This window comes from Octodon degus, unplaced genomic scaffold (genome assembly GCF_000260255.1).
Source record: "Octodon degus isolate 3935 unplaced genomic scaffold, OctDeg1.0 scaffold00330, whole genome shotgun sequence".
Classification (NCBI taxonomy): Eukaryota; Metazoa; Chordata; class Mammalia; order Rodentia; family Octodontidae; genus Octodon; species Octodon degus.
This window is the reverse complement of record NW_004524906.1, coordinates 1,077,510-1,091,769: the sequence shown is the minus strand read 5'-3', so window position 1 is coordinate 1,091,769 and position 14,260 is coordinate 1,077,510. Positions and strand designations below refer to the sequence as shown.

Here is a 14,260-nt window from a genome sequence, read left to right as displayed (position 1 = left end):
TCTTAACCTCAGAACTCCTGCAGTCTGCATGTGCCTAAAAGCAACACCACGTGGATTATTCCAACGTCTGCTGCCAGCTGGAGAAGTAGCCAGGCTTTTCACTCTCTTGACTCTAGGGGTTGAGTGGCTGGATCGCTAAGCACTCTGACCCTGATTCTGAGAAACAAATTCTCTGTGCCAGCAGCATTCTGAAATATGATGTGGCTGCTACCTCCATTCTGAAACCTGATGTGACCACCACCTCTGTTCTGGAACTTGGGGCTCTGCAGATTTCTCCTCAAAGCAAAGCCCCTCACTGTTGTGATTCTGAGGATGCAAAGGGTGAGAACCTGCCACCTCCTGTGATGCTCTCAGGCCATCTTTTCCTTCTTGGCAATGGAGATCCTCTCAGCTCTATCTTTGCATTCCACAGCTTTAGTGGAGATGCCTTTCTGACCAGGCTCACAACATTTTATGTCACTCTGCTGGGCTCTTTGCAGTTGATGCTCAAAATAATCTGACTGAAAGCCCCCAATAACAGCCATGCCACTGCCCCAATATTTGATTGTTTTGAGATTTCCTTTGAAAGATTAATCAGTCCTCCATGTTTAATCTCAGTCTCAGGTAAAGACTCTGGACATGGGAAAAATTCAGACAAATGTTCTGCCAGGCCAAAACACAAATGCTCTGGAGTCCAACAACAAATTCAGTTCTTCCCAGCAGAAAACTCCTGAGCCTGATATTTACAGATTGGCTTTCTATCAGTCTTTGACCATAATCTTCCCTACAGGACAACTGGAGTTTTTCCAGTGCTTCACTTGTAGGTGACATCTCCAACCCTTTCTTATCTCTTCCCATAAGTCATTCCCAAAAGCTTGTAATCCACATCATCAGGTATAGACACAGCATCGACCCCACTTCTCTGGTACCAAATTCTGTATTAGTTACTCTTCTCTTGTTGCTGGGACAAATACCTGACTCTCAAATTGAGGGAAGGAAAGGTTTATTTAGCTCATAGCTACTGGAGGTTTCACAACACTGGAAGAGAGGCTGGGGTGCTAACATGTCCAGGATGACCCTCTCCAGTATCTCTGAGAAAGCACAGACTAGCCAGTTTAATGGTTTGCACCCCCTTCCCTGCCCCTTGGGGCCCCACCCTGGTCCTCTGGCCCTGCCACTCAAGCCACTTGTTGCTCCTCCAGCCATGTCTGCCCTATAACTTACATGAGGTTTTTAGGGGACAACTAGACACAAACCATAACATTGGGTCAGGCCCTTAATCCTTGTACTCCAGCAACATTTCAGGATGAAGCTAGAGAACAGGAAGTTTGAACCAGTCTTTCTAAATGAGTGAGATCTTTTCTTCAAATTAAGAAAAATGAAAAGGATGGGGCAGTTACGTAAGGGGCAAGGTTTCATGCATAAAGAGCCCAATGTGGCACAGTTCGTTTCCAGGTAAATGAGAAGACAGCATTTGTGAACTCATGTGTCATCGTTGTCCTGAAACCAGTGTGCCCATAAATGAAGACAGGGCCATCCTATTTCCTGCCAGGACTGCCTGATCTTCTACAGGGAACCACTCAGACTGCGTCACATCTCAGGGCCATCCATGAGCACCTGAGAACATGGTGACTGCTACTCATCTAAAGCAGGCAGACAGTGAAATATTGCTTCTTAAGTATGAGTTAGCACAGGCTGGTAAATGCAGTATACAAAAAGGTAAATACAATACAACAACCTATGTAAGAATTATACAACAAAGACACAGGTTGCTCTTGGGCTCTTGCACTTTCCTCTGATCCATTCTGACTGCTGTTGATGGTGTGTTACATACATGTGTTTTTTTTTTTAAACCAGAGACCTCAAACATGATAATCTCCTTTGGGTCCTTCAAGTTGGCTGTCAACTTGTATAGTCCCTGGGACATTGAGATGAATGGCCCCATGAGGGCTGTTGAAGTGCCGAAAGTTGAGGGAAAGCCACTAAGAATGGCTGTTAATCACACCAAGCCTCACCATAGCTACCTATAGTCACCTTCTTAACAGGTTGGAAGGATCAAGAAGACTGGTAATCAGTCTGCTTGGAGCCTAATGATGTCTTGCAAGCTTTAGAAACAATGGACAGATTCCTCCCCATCACCATGAAATGGCATGACCAGTAGCTTGGATGTACTTTGAATTCTTCTCCCTTATAAATAAAGAGGTATGCAGTCTTGCCCTGCAAGTAGACCAGTTGCAGCAGATAGGAAAAGGCATTGAGCAGTGCCTATTTCTTCCAGAGATCATTTTTTTCGGGTATGGGAAGCACTACATAATCTATAAATGTCTCCAGAAGCCTGAGACCTCATGTCCAAGAAAAATCTCTTGGAAAATTTCCTGGTTTTCAACAGAAGATAGATACTTGTCAAAACAATAGAAGTAGAGGAAACCTTAGGCCAAGAAGAAGGACTGGCAGGGTTTCCAACCTCTGCCTGACATTCTATATGTGCAACTTATATAGCCATGGAGCTGTGGGAGCTGGCAGACAAAGCAGGAGGTAGAAGAAACAGTCCCAGCATGGCTGCAGTGCATATAGGACAATGGGGCTAATGACATGCAGTTAATCCACAAGACTTGTCCCAAATATCCAGCATGGCCAGCACCCCATCTATGGGATAGATTATACAGGATGTGCAGATGATCCCAGAAGCAGGTATTTGGTCTGTAATTAATTAGTTGATAGCAGCAGCTCACCTGTTTTGCAAGAGTCCAGTTGTAGTCACAGCAAGCCACTAAATGGAAAACTTATCTAGACTTGATAACTGTGTTATGTGAAATGAGCTCACACCAAATAATGTCAGCACTGCAGTACCTTAGCCCAGATGAAGAACTCCCAATGGCACGCATGAAAGGCATGATCCTTAAAAGCAGTATAGGCTGGCACGTTAGGATCAGTGGCAGCCCTTCTAGCTCCCTGTACAGATTGCCTGATCCATAATGCTGTGGATGCCTTGGCCAGGCTGGGAAACATGAAAGTGAAGTGCCAAGGTAAGTCAACACCTATAAAAAGTGTACCAGCAAAAGAGAAAGAAAGGGTACTTCCAGGCAAGTGGGGCCATTTTCCCTAAGGACAGACTGTGTGGGCACTGAGGATTTGTTGGTACTAGATCTGGACAGACCTGATGAATGTTGGCCCAGTTGCAAATAAATTCAATGGGCCACTTTGAGATGTGTTGCTGACTCTGTGGAGGCAGTTATGCATAAGCAGCAATACTGGATGATGCAACAGTGTCAGTAGTCGACAATGGCCCTCATAAAGCAGGAAGTGATGCTGTTCTTTTATCCTGATTAAGAGGCAGGTTGAGGTACTAAGGACTTGGGTGTTCTAGGAGACTAGAGGCCACATGTGGAATTCACTCTTTAAGTGCAGCAATACTAACTTTAGTGGATATTGGCGCCAAGTCAAAGCTCAGTGTCTTAATTACTTTTTCCTCATTGCTAGGACAAAATACTGGACACCCAAACCTAAGGAAAAATTTATCTCATACTTAGTGAACCTTTCAGTCCATACTCAGCTGGATCCAAGGCAGAGTGGCACATGGCAGAGGGCAGTTCATGGCGTCAGAAGACAGCAAAACAGCAAGAGCAAATGGGAGAAGTAGTGACAACTATGGCAGCACAGAGGAAGTCTGTCTCCCTCATGTTGTATTCAGGCTATCTTCCCCAGGCTGGGTGTAGCACTCACGTCCATAATCCCAGCAGCACTCACAGCCATAATGCCAGTATTGGATTATGAATTAATCACAAAATCTAGACTCCTGTCCCAGTGACTACATGAGGCTTTGTGTGTGTGTGTGTGTGTGTGTGTGTGTGTGTGTGTGTACCTAGACACAAACCATAATACTCTCTTTCATGTGTGCACAGACAGTTGAGCCATCTTGAGGGGCTGATGCTCTGAGTGTCAGTTTGGGAAGCTCAAGAGGACACATAGAGCCACATCACATGTGGGTGCCAGACTATGATGAGAAGAATGGGAGCATGGCCAAAAAGCAGACCATGTAGAGCACCATGTTTCAGGACATAAGCTTCTTCTCAGCATAAAATGACTCAACCAATGCCTTGACCAAGCATTACCATGGTTGTCCACTAAGAATATCATCTGACAAAAAATATGGACTTGTATGGGATGCCTCTAGGGATAGCATCAGACCAGGGGCAGGGATCATACAATTAACCTTCCAGGTTGAAGTCCTTTTCAACATATGACTCAGACCTTGAATGTTACATGCCAGATGTTGATATTCATTATGAGTGAGACAATTCAGGTGTGGAGTTTTTATTATTTTTAAAAAATGGTTCTTGAGTTTTAAACCAAAACCCAAGGGAGGGACTTGTGCCCTGTTACATAGAGAATGCTACATTTACAAACCACCTCCTTTTGAGGAGATAGAATGTGGGAAAGCACTCAGACTACCTCAAAGCTCAGAGGCATGTAATGACACCCAAAAACATCATCCCATTGTCTAGCACAAGTGCACAGCTGGATATAGCTATGTAATCGTAGCAGCGCAGAGAAGCAGGCATGTGATATTTATGGCACTATATAAAACTGTAGATATGAGATGGCAACTTTTATAAGAATTATACAATAGACTCAGGATTTTCTTTTGCTCCTTATCTCTTATGCTCTCTGCTCTGCTCCATGCTATCTGCTTTTGTTGCTCATGCATGTCTTGCACATGTGTGTTCTTTAACCTGGGGCTTCATCCATGAAAATTATGGTGGGCCCACAGACTGGACTGACAGCCTCTTACCCACAGACTATGAAGAACCATGAGACTCAACTGGGCAATCAGAGGTCAATTGTGCAACCCAACCATAACATCTCCTTGGATACAGTTACTTGGATGAGGATACAAATTAGCTAAAACAAAAAATCATGGCAGTGAGACTGGATGTAGTGACACATGCCTGTAATCCCAGTACTGGGGAAGCTGAAAACAGGAAGATCACTATGAGTATGAGTTGTGTAGTGAGACCCTGCACCAAACACATAGAAAAAAAATTCATAGAAATGGTCTTAGATATTTGTATCTCCAAAGTTTTTGCAATTGTTAGGTGGGGTTTCATGTTACACTGTAAAGAATCACTCTCCTTCAGTTACAGCCTTAAAAGTATTCATAAGTCAATGTTATTTTGTGTGTTAATAAGAACAGTGATGTAAGAAGAAGAAAAAAAATCACTGAAGCAGTTTTCCCCTCCTATTGTCTAAACTACTTTAGATGTACAGACATTACCAGATTCACTGCCATCCTAGGAATATAGTGAGATCATTGTCTCAAAAAGCAGAGATGGAACAGAGGGAAAGGAGGGGACAGAGGAAGCGTGGAGGAAAAAAAGAAGGAAAGAAGGAAGGACAGCAGGGAGAGAGGGAAAAAAAGAAGAGAGGGAGGAATGGAGAAAGGAAGGAAAGAAGTAAGGAAGGAAGGAACAGGAAAATGACAAGAAAAAAAGTCCTGTCAAACAAAAAGGATGAAATAGAGGGATATTATATCAACAGATCTGATGTTAAGAAGTGTAAGTAGAAATAACAAGTCAATATTCCATGCTTGAAATATATAAAATTATATATCTTCATTTCAAACAAAAGTTATCTAGTGAAATGACAGATATGTTAATTGGTTAATTGTGGTGAACACTGTGTAAAAATATATCAGAATATCAGGACGAGCACCAAAAGTATTAAGTAGTTCATCACCAATTTAACTTACATATGAATTTCACAATTTAAAAAATATTTTAGTGATACACTTTTTTTTTTAATTTTGCAATTTATATTTGAATTTTATATTGGGTTCCAATATATACAGATCTGAAAAGGTTTGCATGAGCCATGATTGCCTTTCTTCTCTGTATTCAACAATTCTGTCTTAATTTCAAAAAACACAATCTGACATAATCGATATGGGGAAGTTCTTGGATGGATCATAGAATTCTCTGGAGATTTCCTATACTAAGTCACTCTGAACAATTCCCATCAGAGCCAAGTAAGGAGTCATTTGACAGCACACTTCAATCTATTTTTATTGGAAAAACATACATAGACTCTGCTGGTCCCAACCTGGATAGAACAGAGCATAGTAGGACAGGCAGTTCCCTCACATCTGGAACCCCACAAAGGCTTTTAATGAGTGGCAATATGGTCACACTAGACTATAGGAATGGCAACATCAGGCTCCCTGTGCAAAGGTTCTACCTTCTGCTACTCTCTTGAGTATCTGTGAATTGGTTCTCTGCTACAGCCAGCTGCAGAGCAATGGATCTGCACTGCTCCCCACCTATGATATTGTGTATGCAGCTAATCCTGTGGGACCATACACACTCACACACCACACACATCTTCAACAATTTGCAGTGAGTTCTACCCAACCCAAGCATGAAACATCCTAACTCACTCAGTAGCAATAGTGCTGCCACTTTGTTCTCCGGTGTCTAAAATTTGACGTAAGCACAAAGGGGTTAATCCCAAATTCCTTTCCCCTTCTGAAAACCTTTTTGAAGCCCCAAAGACATTTATAGCAGCCTCTTCCTACTGTTACACTCATAGGATTCACAGATTCACACAGGTGGTCTCATCCAGATTGCCAAGGTGCAGACCACCAAGCAACAACTGCATCCTGCTTCTGAATGTTTCAGCTCTGCAATGCAGTATGTTCCAGGAAACTGCTCTAGATGCCTAATGCTTTTCCATTTGGTACCAAATGTCTTCGGATAAGAGGTATCCAGAAAACAATTATGCTCCAATGGATAGCCATAAGTCTTCCTCCAGGTGAGCAATCCTCCTTCCAAAAAGAGGATGTAACATTGGAGACCTGGTTGAGGCTCTGGGCAGCCCATTGTGACCTCACAGAACAACATCCTGTGCTGATGATGCTAAGGAACCCTTGGCAATACGACACCAGGAAACATATATAAAGTACAATTCTAGAATATTTTGTGTCCTCAGAGCATGAAAATGATGAAGATGTCAGGAATAAATTCTTGGCTTTCAATTTGAAGTCTTTGCTGAAATGAACATATCTAAGTTTGGGTAAATACTCAATGTGAGAGTTGTGTTACAATCTTTTTTTTTTTTTTTTTTTTTCGGAACAGGAGATTGAACTCAGGCCTTTGCACTTGCCAGGGAAGCGCTTCTTCCACTGAGATATCTCCCCTGCCCATATTACAATCCTTTAAAAAATTGAATTCATAGAAATTTTCCTAAAAGGAGATCAGACAGTCACTGAACATTTTAAAAATGTAATGAAGAAATACATTGTACAAGATGCTATGAGAAATAGTATGAGAGGAACAATACAGAATTCATACAAAGGCTAACCTTAAGAGACCACAAACATCTAAATAAATTTGGAGTAAAAGTATGAGTGCAATTTATCATGAGTGCAACTTACTATTCATGAATATATGTGGAAACAAATCTTATTACAATATTAGGAAACCTAATCTAGCAATACCTAAAGAGGGCATATATACTTAAAACTAAAAAGTGTTCTTTGGCCTGGCATGAAGACACAAGACTGTAGGGACAACTATATGGGAAGGCCAGTGAGACAAGTGGCTAGCAAATTCCAGGCCAGTCTGGGAACTTGGTGAAAGTTTATCTCAAAATACAAATTAATTTGGATATGTCTGAGTTCTAGAATGCCCTAAAATGTAATACATGATAACAAAAATGTACCTTAATAAAGAAAATTCTATTTAAAAGATTTTATATCTTTTACCAAAGAAAAATCACACTTCTAACATGACTACATGAGAAAAGGCACTTTAAAACTTAAAATATAGAGACCTGGTCCCCTTCATCACAGCTACTCCAATCTAGGTGAAAAGGGGCATAGGAAGACCCAGAGACTGACCCTTCTTTCTCTACTGCTTAGATCTAAGTGAAAATCAGTGGGTGAAGACACACAGACTGTCAAGAAAGTCATCTACAGGGTATAGCCCCCAATGAGGTAGCACAGGATGGACAAGTGGTACCAGCAGTGTGAAACTGTCAGAAGCAACAGGAACAGTATGAGGCAACTCAAGCCAAGTTACATGAACAAGTACTATATTTAAGAACAAAGAGGCAGAAAATAGAAACCAGGCAGAAGGGCTTCACCTTTACTCTTTTTTGGTTCCTTTTTATTTTTCCTATTTCTTCTCTTTTCTTAACAACTATGGAAAAGCTCAGCCACAGAAACCTAATCCCATTCCCAAAATCCAGAGACAAAGTTTAGATAACACCTAAATTGCTTTCATTCTTTTTCTTCTGTCCTCTTCTCTCATATCTTAAAGCTGCATGATCATCTTTTGTCCTCCAGCTTGGCTTCTACTTTCTTTTCAGTTATCTTTGTTTTATTCATTATCTTTCGTAAGTCTCCCCACCACAGATTAAAACTACTCTATATGGGGGAAACACTTTGCATGCAAGTTCTCAAGATATTATTGGTTCTATAATATAATTGCAGATTTTGATCCTATGGTTAATGGTACAAATTAATAGTTCCCATATGTTGTCAATGTTTAACCTGTGTTAGATGCTATGTTATTGCTAATAGTACTACTTTAGCTAGGACGTCATATCTGTTTTAGTCAGTTATTGTCAATTCAGTAACAACACTGGGAAGTTTTGTTGTAGTAACCTCATGATCCATCAGCACCAGAGGACTGGGGACTGAGACAGACACCAACATCTTACTCTTAATCAAATGGAAAGGTATGGTCTTGGGACATACACTAACCAAGAACCTTCCATAAGACTCACCCAAAGAATGAACCATACCTAGAGAGGCCTTGATACTAGTGATGTAGCTACCTACTACAAAAACTTGTAATGAGTAACACAGAAAATGAACTAACAACCTTTGAAACAGAAAACAAGGTGAGAAGTGAAACACAACTTCAGAGCTCCAGTCTACCCAGAACAAGTCCAGGAGATCACAAGATAGAGAAAACTGAAAGACATACACTTGACTTTTTTTGTCTTTTTGAGACAGGGTCCTGCTATACAGTTCATGCTTGCCTTGAGCTCACTTTGTAGAACAGGCTAGTCTCAAGCTCCCAAAAACCTCAGCCTCAGCCTCCTGAGTACTGGTATTACAGGTGTTTGCCATGATTCTGAAAAGATAAGTACAAAAGAAACAATAGAGAAAATCGTATCAGAAATACTCTCTCAGAGCTGGAGGTATAGCTCAGGTGCATGGCACCCTTCAGGCAGGTGTAAGGTCTTGAGTTTAAATCCCAGTTCAAACAGACAACAAAATAAATTATCTTTCAGTCACCACTAATGAAGGAATTTTTCAGCAAATCGAGAGTAGAGATAGATTTTAAAAATAGATTATAGAAAGAGGATGTAAACTGTTAATGATCTACATAGGAAAGAGAAGGAATTCATGCAAGAAACTGATTCAAACAGATATCCAGGAAATTAAAAATTCCACTGAAAGCTGGCAAAATGACTTAAGGAATACTAAAGACAGACTTTCAGTCCTTGATGTCAGGATCTCAGCTAGCAATCATGAAAGAAAAGACCTCTTGAAAATAACAAAGGATCAGAAACTAACAATTCAACTTCAAGATGACATAAAGAAAAATCAGTGTCAATGAAAAGTCAAGAATCAAAACAATTGACATAATAAAAAACTATTTAAAGAAGTAATAGCAGACAATTTCCAAAGCATGGAAAGAATCTGACCTACAGATAAGTGAGGTATAAGAACTCTAAATAGCCATAGTCTAAGACAGATCTACACCAAAACATATAATAGTAAAGATCACAGAAATCAAGCATGAGAACAGAATATTAAAATCTGTTAGAGAAAAAAAAAAACAGAACACCTATTGTCTTGATTACTTTACTTTCATTTCTGGGACAAAATACCCAACACCAAAAATTAAAGAAGAAAAGATTTATTTAGTTCACAGTTTGTGGAGGTTTCAGTCCATACTCAGCTAGCTCCAAGGCAGAGTAGCATATGGCAGAAGGCAACAACTCATGGTGGTGGAAAAAAAGAAATAAAAACAGGAGGTGCATCACTGAAAGCAAGTCCCTCTCCCTTGTTTCATTGCATTCAAGTTATCCATCCCAGCACAGGTGTAGCAGTCACACCCATAATCCCAAAAGCACTCACACCCATAATCCCAACATTGGATCTTGAATTAATGATAAACTTTTTAAGCCTGCCTCATGACTACATAAGACTTTGTGGGAATATCTAGCCCCAAAGCATAATACCTATAAAGGAATTCCCACCAGAATCATGGCACAATTCTCAACTCAAGCTTTCTATAGAAGAACAGCTTGAAGTGAGTCCTGAAAGAGAACAACTGTCAATCTACATTGATGTATCCTGAACAACTACCTTTCAAAATCAATGAGAAAATAAGACACTTAAATGACAATTAGAAAAACTCATGTCTGCCAAGCCAATAATGTAAAGGACACTGAAAGGTATTCTAGAAAGAGATAAAATGACCACAATTCCAAGAATAACAACAGAAGAAAAACAGCACAGGACACATAATTAAACAGAGGGGGAAAAGCAGGGACCCAACGATAGAAAAATAGCACAACAGTAAGTCAATACATATGTTATAATGATAAAAGTAAGTGGCCTGAATTCACCAATCAAGTGAAATAGTTTGGCAAAGTGGATCAAGAAACAAATTCAAAGGGCCAGTGAGATAGTTCAGCTAATTAAGTACCTGTTTAGCCAAGCACAGGGGCCTGGGTTTGATCCCTGGTTGAGCATGCCACACCCCCGAGCGTGTTGATCCAGCAACCAAGTCCAGTTGTGGTGGTGCATGCCTGTATTCCCAGCGCTACGGAGGCTGAAAAGAGAAGGATCAGCATGAGTCCAAGCTGAGTAGGGAGACCCTGTACAAAATACACAAATTACAAAAAGGGAAAAAAAAGAAATTCAAACAATAATATGAGAAACCCTTTTAACTCAAAAAGTAATTCATAGACTAAAACACAAAGGAAGGAAAATGATACTCCATGCAATAGGAACTCAGATAAAAACAATAGTAGCTTTTCTGCTTGGGAATAATGTGAAGTTCAAACTAATAATGCTCAAGAGAGATTTTTTTAAAAAGAGTCTACGTACTTATTAGGTGAAAAATTCAAGAGAAAGTAATACACAGTCATAAATATACATGCACCAAATAGAGATGCTCTCAATTATGTAAGACAAATATTAACAGACAAGAAAAGTCAAATAAGTAATGACACAATTGTCATGGGACATCTTAACACCCAACTGTCACCAAGACATAGATCAATTAGACAAAAAATATCAGTAAGGAAATGACAGAGTTAAACCAAACCTGTGAACAAATGGGCTTGTTAGACATTTACAGAGTGATCCACACATCAGAGTCTTCTCAGCTGCATGTAAGATATGTTCTACAATAAACCATATGCTACTGTCCTTTCCCTCATCCCAGTTGTTGCTTCCCTTTGAATAGTTTCTTTCCCTTTCACAGTATCTATTGTACCTTTCACATTTTATCTATCTTTCAGATATGTACACTAGGGAGACAATATGATGTTTACACATGTGGTTCTGATTTATTTCACTTGTGAATACGGTCTCTGGTTACATTCATTTACCTATAAAAACCTTGAGTTAATTTTTTTTAAGCTGAATAATATTCAACTGTATAAATAAACCCCATCATTTTATCCATTCCTCAGGTGATGGACACTTGGGTTTTTTCCAAGCATTAGACATGGCAAATTATGTTGCTGTAACATTGGTGCACATATATCTCTGTAGTATATGATGTTTTCAGTTCTTCTGGAAAAATACCCAAGAAGAGAATAGCTCGATTGAATTGGATCTCTAATCTTGTTTTTTTTTTTTCTAATCCTGTTTTGTAGAGGAATCTACACACTGATTTCCGTAGTGATTTGAACAATCTATAGTCCCATCAAAAGTAGAGAAAGATTTTTTCCCCCAAGGGGAAAATGAAAAAGAAATCTTATGTGGAATATTATATATATAATATTCATTAAAAATAAAAAAGAATGCCAAAAAACATACTAGCCCTTCATACATACCTACATAAATGAAAAGGAATTAAAATTATCCCATGTATATTATTTGACAAGAGTGAAATGAAATTAGAAATTAATATCAAAAGAAATCACAAAACCTCCATAAATAGAAATTAAGTTGCAGCCTTATAAACAAACTATGGGTCACAGGTGAAATTAAAAGATAAGTTAAACAATTTCCAATCAAACAAAGAAAATGAAATTCAACTTATTGGAACCTATGAGGTGCAATGAAAGCAGTATTAAAAAGGAAATTTATAGTGATGAATTCTCACATGGGGAACACAGAGTAAGCACAAATAACATAATGGTGTATCTCAAGCTTGTGGAAAAGAAAGAGCGTGTCGAGCCCTTAGCTCATAGAAACGGAGGAAATTATGAAGATCAGAGCAGAAATTAATACAAATGAGAGCAATAAAAAAATCAAAAGAATTAAGGAATCTAAGAGTTTTTTCTAGGCTGAACTGTGAGTAGGAAGGAGACCAGCCAAGGCTAGGAAGGGCTGTTTGCTACCTCAGGCCTTTAGTGCCTGAAGCTCCAAGTAGGTAAAGATTATCCCAACCCACCTTAGGGCAGAGCTGTGTCCTGGGACATTAACAAGAAGGTATATAAAGGGCTGTGCTTCAGGTCCTGTGCTGCCTCCTCACTCTCAGTACCTCAGGTAAGGGTAAGAGTTGTTAGGCCTACAGAGTGCTGTGTTCCTCTAGGACTGCAAGATCCTCCTAGACCACATACTGTGCATTTGACATGGCTTCAAAAGGTAAACTGTTTGGTGGAACCCTGAAATGTGTTGCATTTTGGGCAGTCTGTGCTTCCTGTGCTAATGTTCCTTAGGAGTTGGGTTTTATAACTTAAAAGCTCAGGTAGAAAATTTTAAGTTAGAGCCCTGGTAGGCAACAGAGGGACTCAGTCAGAACCTGTCTAGTCCACTGAGAAAAGCCTGAGATGTAACTCAATGGGAAGCCACTTGAGTAAGTTCATAAGTAGGAAATACAACATGCGAAAAATAAAATAATAATAACCTATATCACCACATGACTGTCTATGGCTGGTGGGCAGGATATTATGGAGGGGAACTTGCTTACATGTCTTTGTCAGTGGCTTTAGAAAGAGTGATCAAAACCAGTAAATTCTTCTGCCACAAAGGTAGTCTTCAATGAAAGTCATTGAGCTGCTTTCCATGAATTCTTGGAAACATTTCTGTAGATTCTGGGACTGAACTTAGCACTGATGAAATCATTCCTGGCCATGGAAGCTAATAGTTTGTAGACTTCAAAAAGCTGACTTGTTGTGGAACAGTATTATATTTGTGCTCAGGAGTCTCAGCCTGCCCCATGTGAGTTCTGTTATACCCTACAAGGAAGGTGGAAGACAGTTGACAGTCTTAGGAGACAGTTTCTGCAGTGGTTTGAGGCTCCATGTCTCCCTAAAGCCTCATGGAGTCACGGGGTGGGAGATTTTCAGAGGTGGCTGAACCTATAATTTGTGTTTGAGTGATATTCTAAGGCTGGGCATAAGGGTGTGAGTGCCACATCCACTCTACGGTAGACAGTCTTGCTACAATATCAGAGGCAGAAGAGAAGGCAGTACCTTCTACTTCTAGTTGCTTTTGCTGTCTCACCCTGCCATGAAAGGTTATTCTCTGCCATGTTCCACCCAAATGCTTTGTAGGTAGCTGATTATAGGCTGAAATCGTTAAAATCTGTGAGCAAATTAAACCTTTCCTAGTTTAACTTTGGGTATTGGCCATTTTGTGTCAGCAAAAAGAAAAAAATAAGCCTGTTGCTCTCCTCACTGCAGCCTGAAATTCAAAATAAAATTCCCTTTTCAAACTGAGGAGCATTTCTTAATGAGGAAACTTAGAAATGTGAAGGCATTTACACAATTTCCCCTCTAGGATGATCTTGTTTTCGATAACGGTGGGATTAGTTCTGACCCAGGTAAGAATTCCTGGCTTTTTCTCTGGTATTACTAAACTGATTCTACGGATTCAGTAAATGAGAAATAACATCTTTACCTCTATTCTGCTCAGTTTCCAGTCCACTCCTCTAAAACAATACCAAGAATGGCTTATGTTGTTTATAGTATATGTGATGCTATACTTCCAGATCTCTTATAATGAAATTGCTAAGATCCAACAGTTAATATATTCTCATAAATGTGAACGTTTTATTTTTATTACTTTTATTTTCTTTTTTCT

At 39.7% G+C, this 14,260-nt stretch overlaps 1 pseudogene; it reads left to right on the top strand.

The window, feature by feature from the left end:
• The window catches only part of LOC101571210, a 48,005-nt pseudogene that overhangs the window by 26,871 nt on the left and 6,874 nt on the right, over positions 1-14,260 (top strand).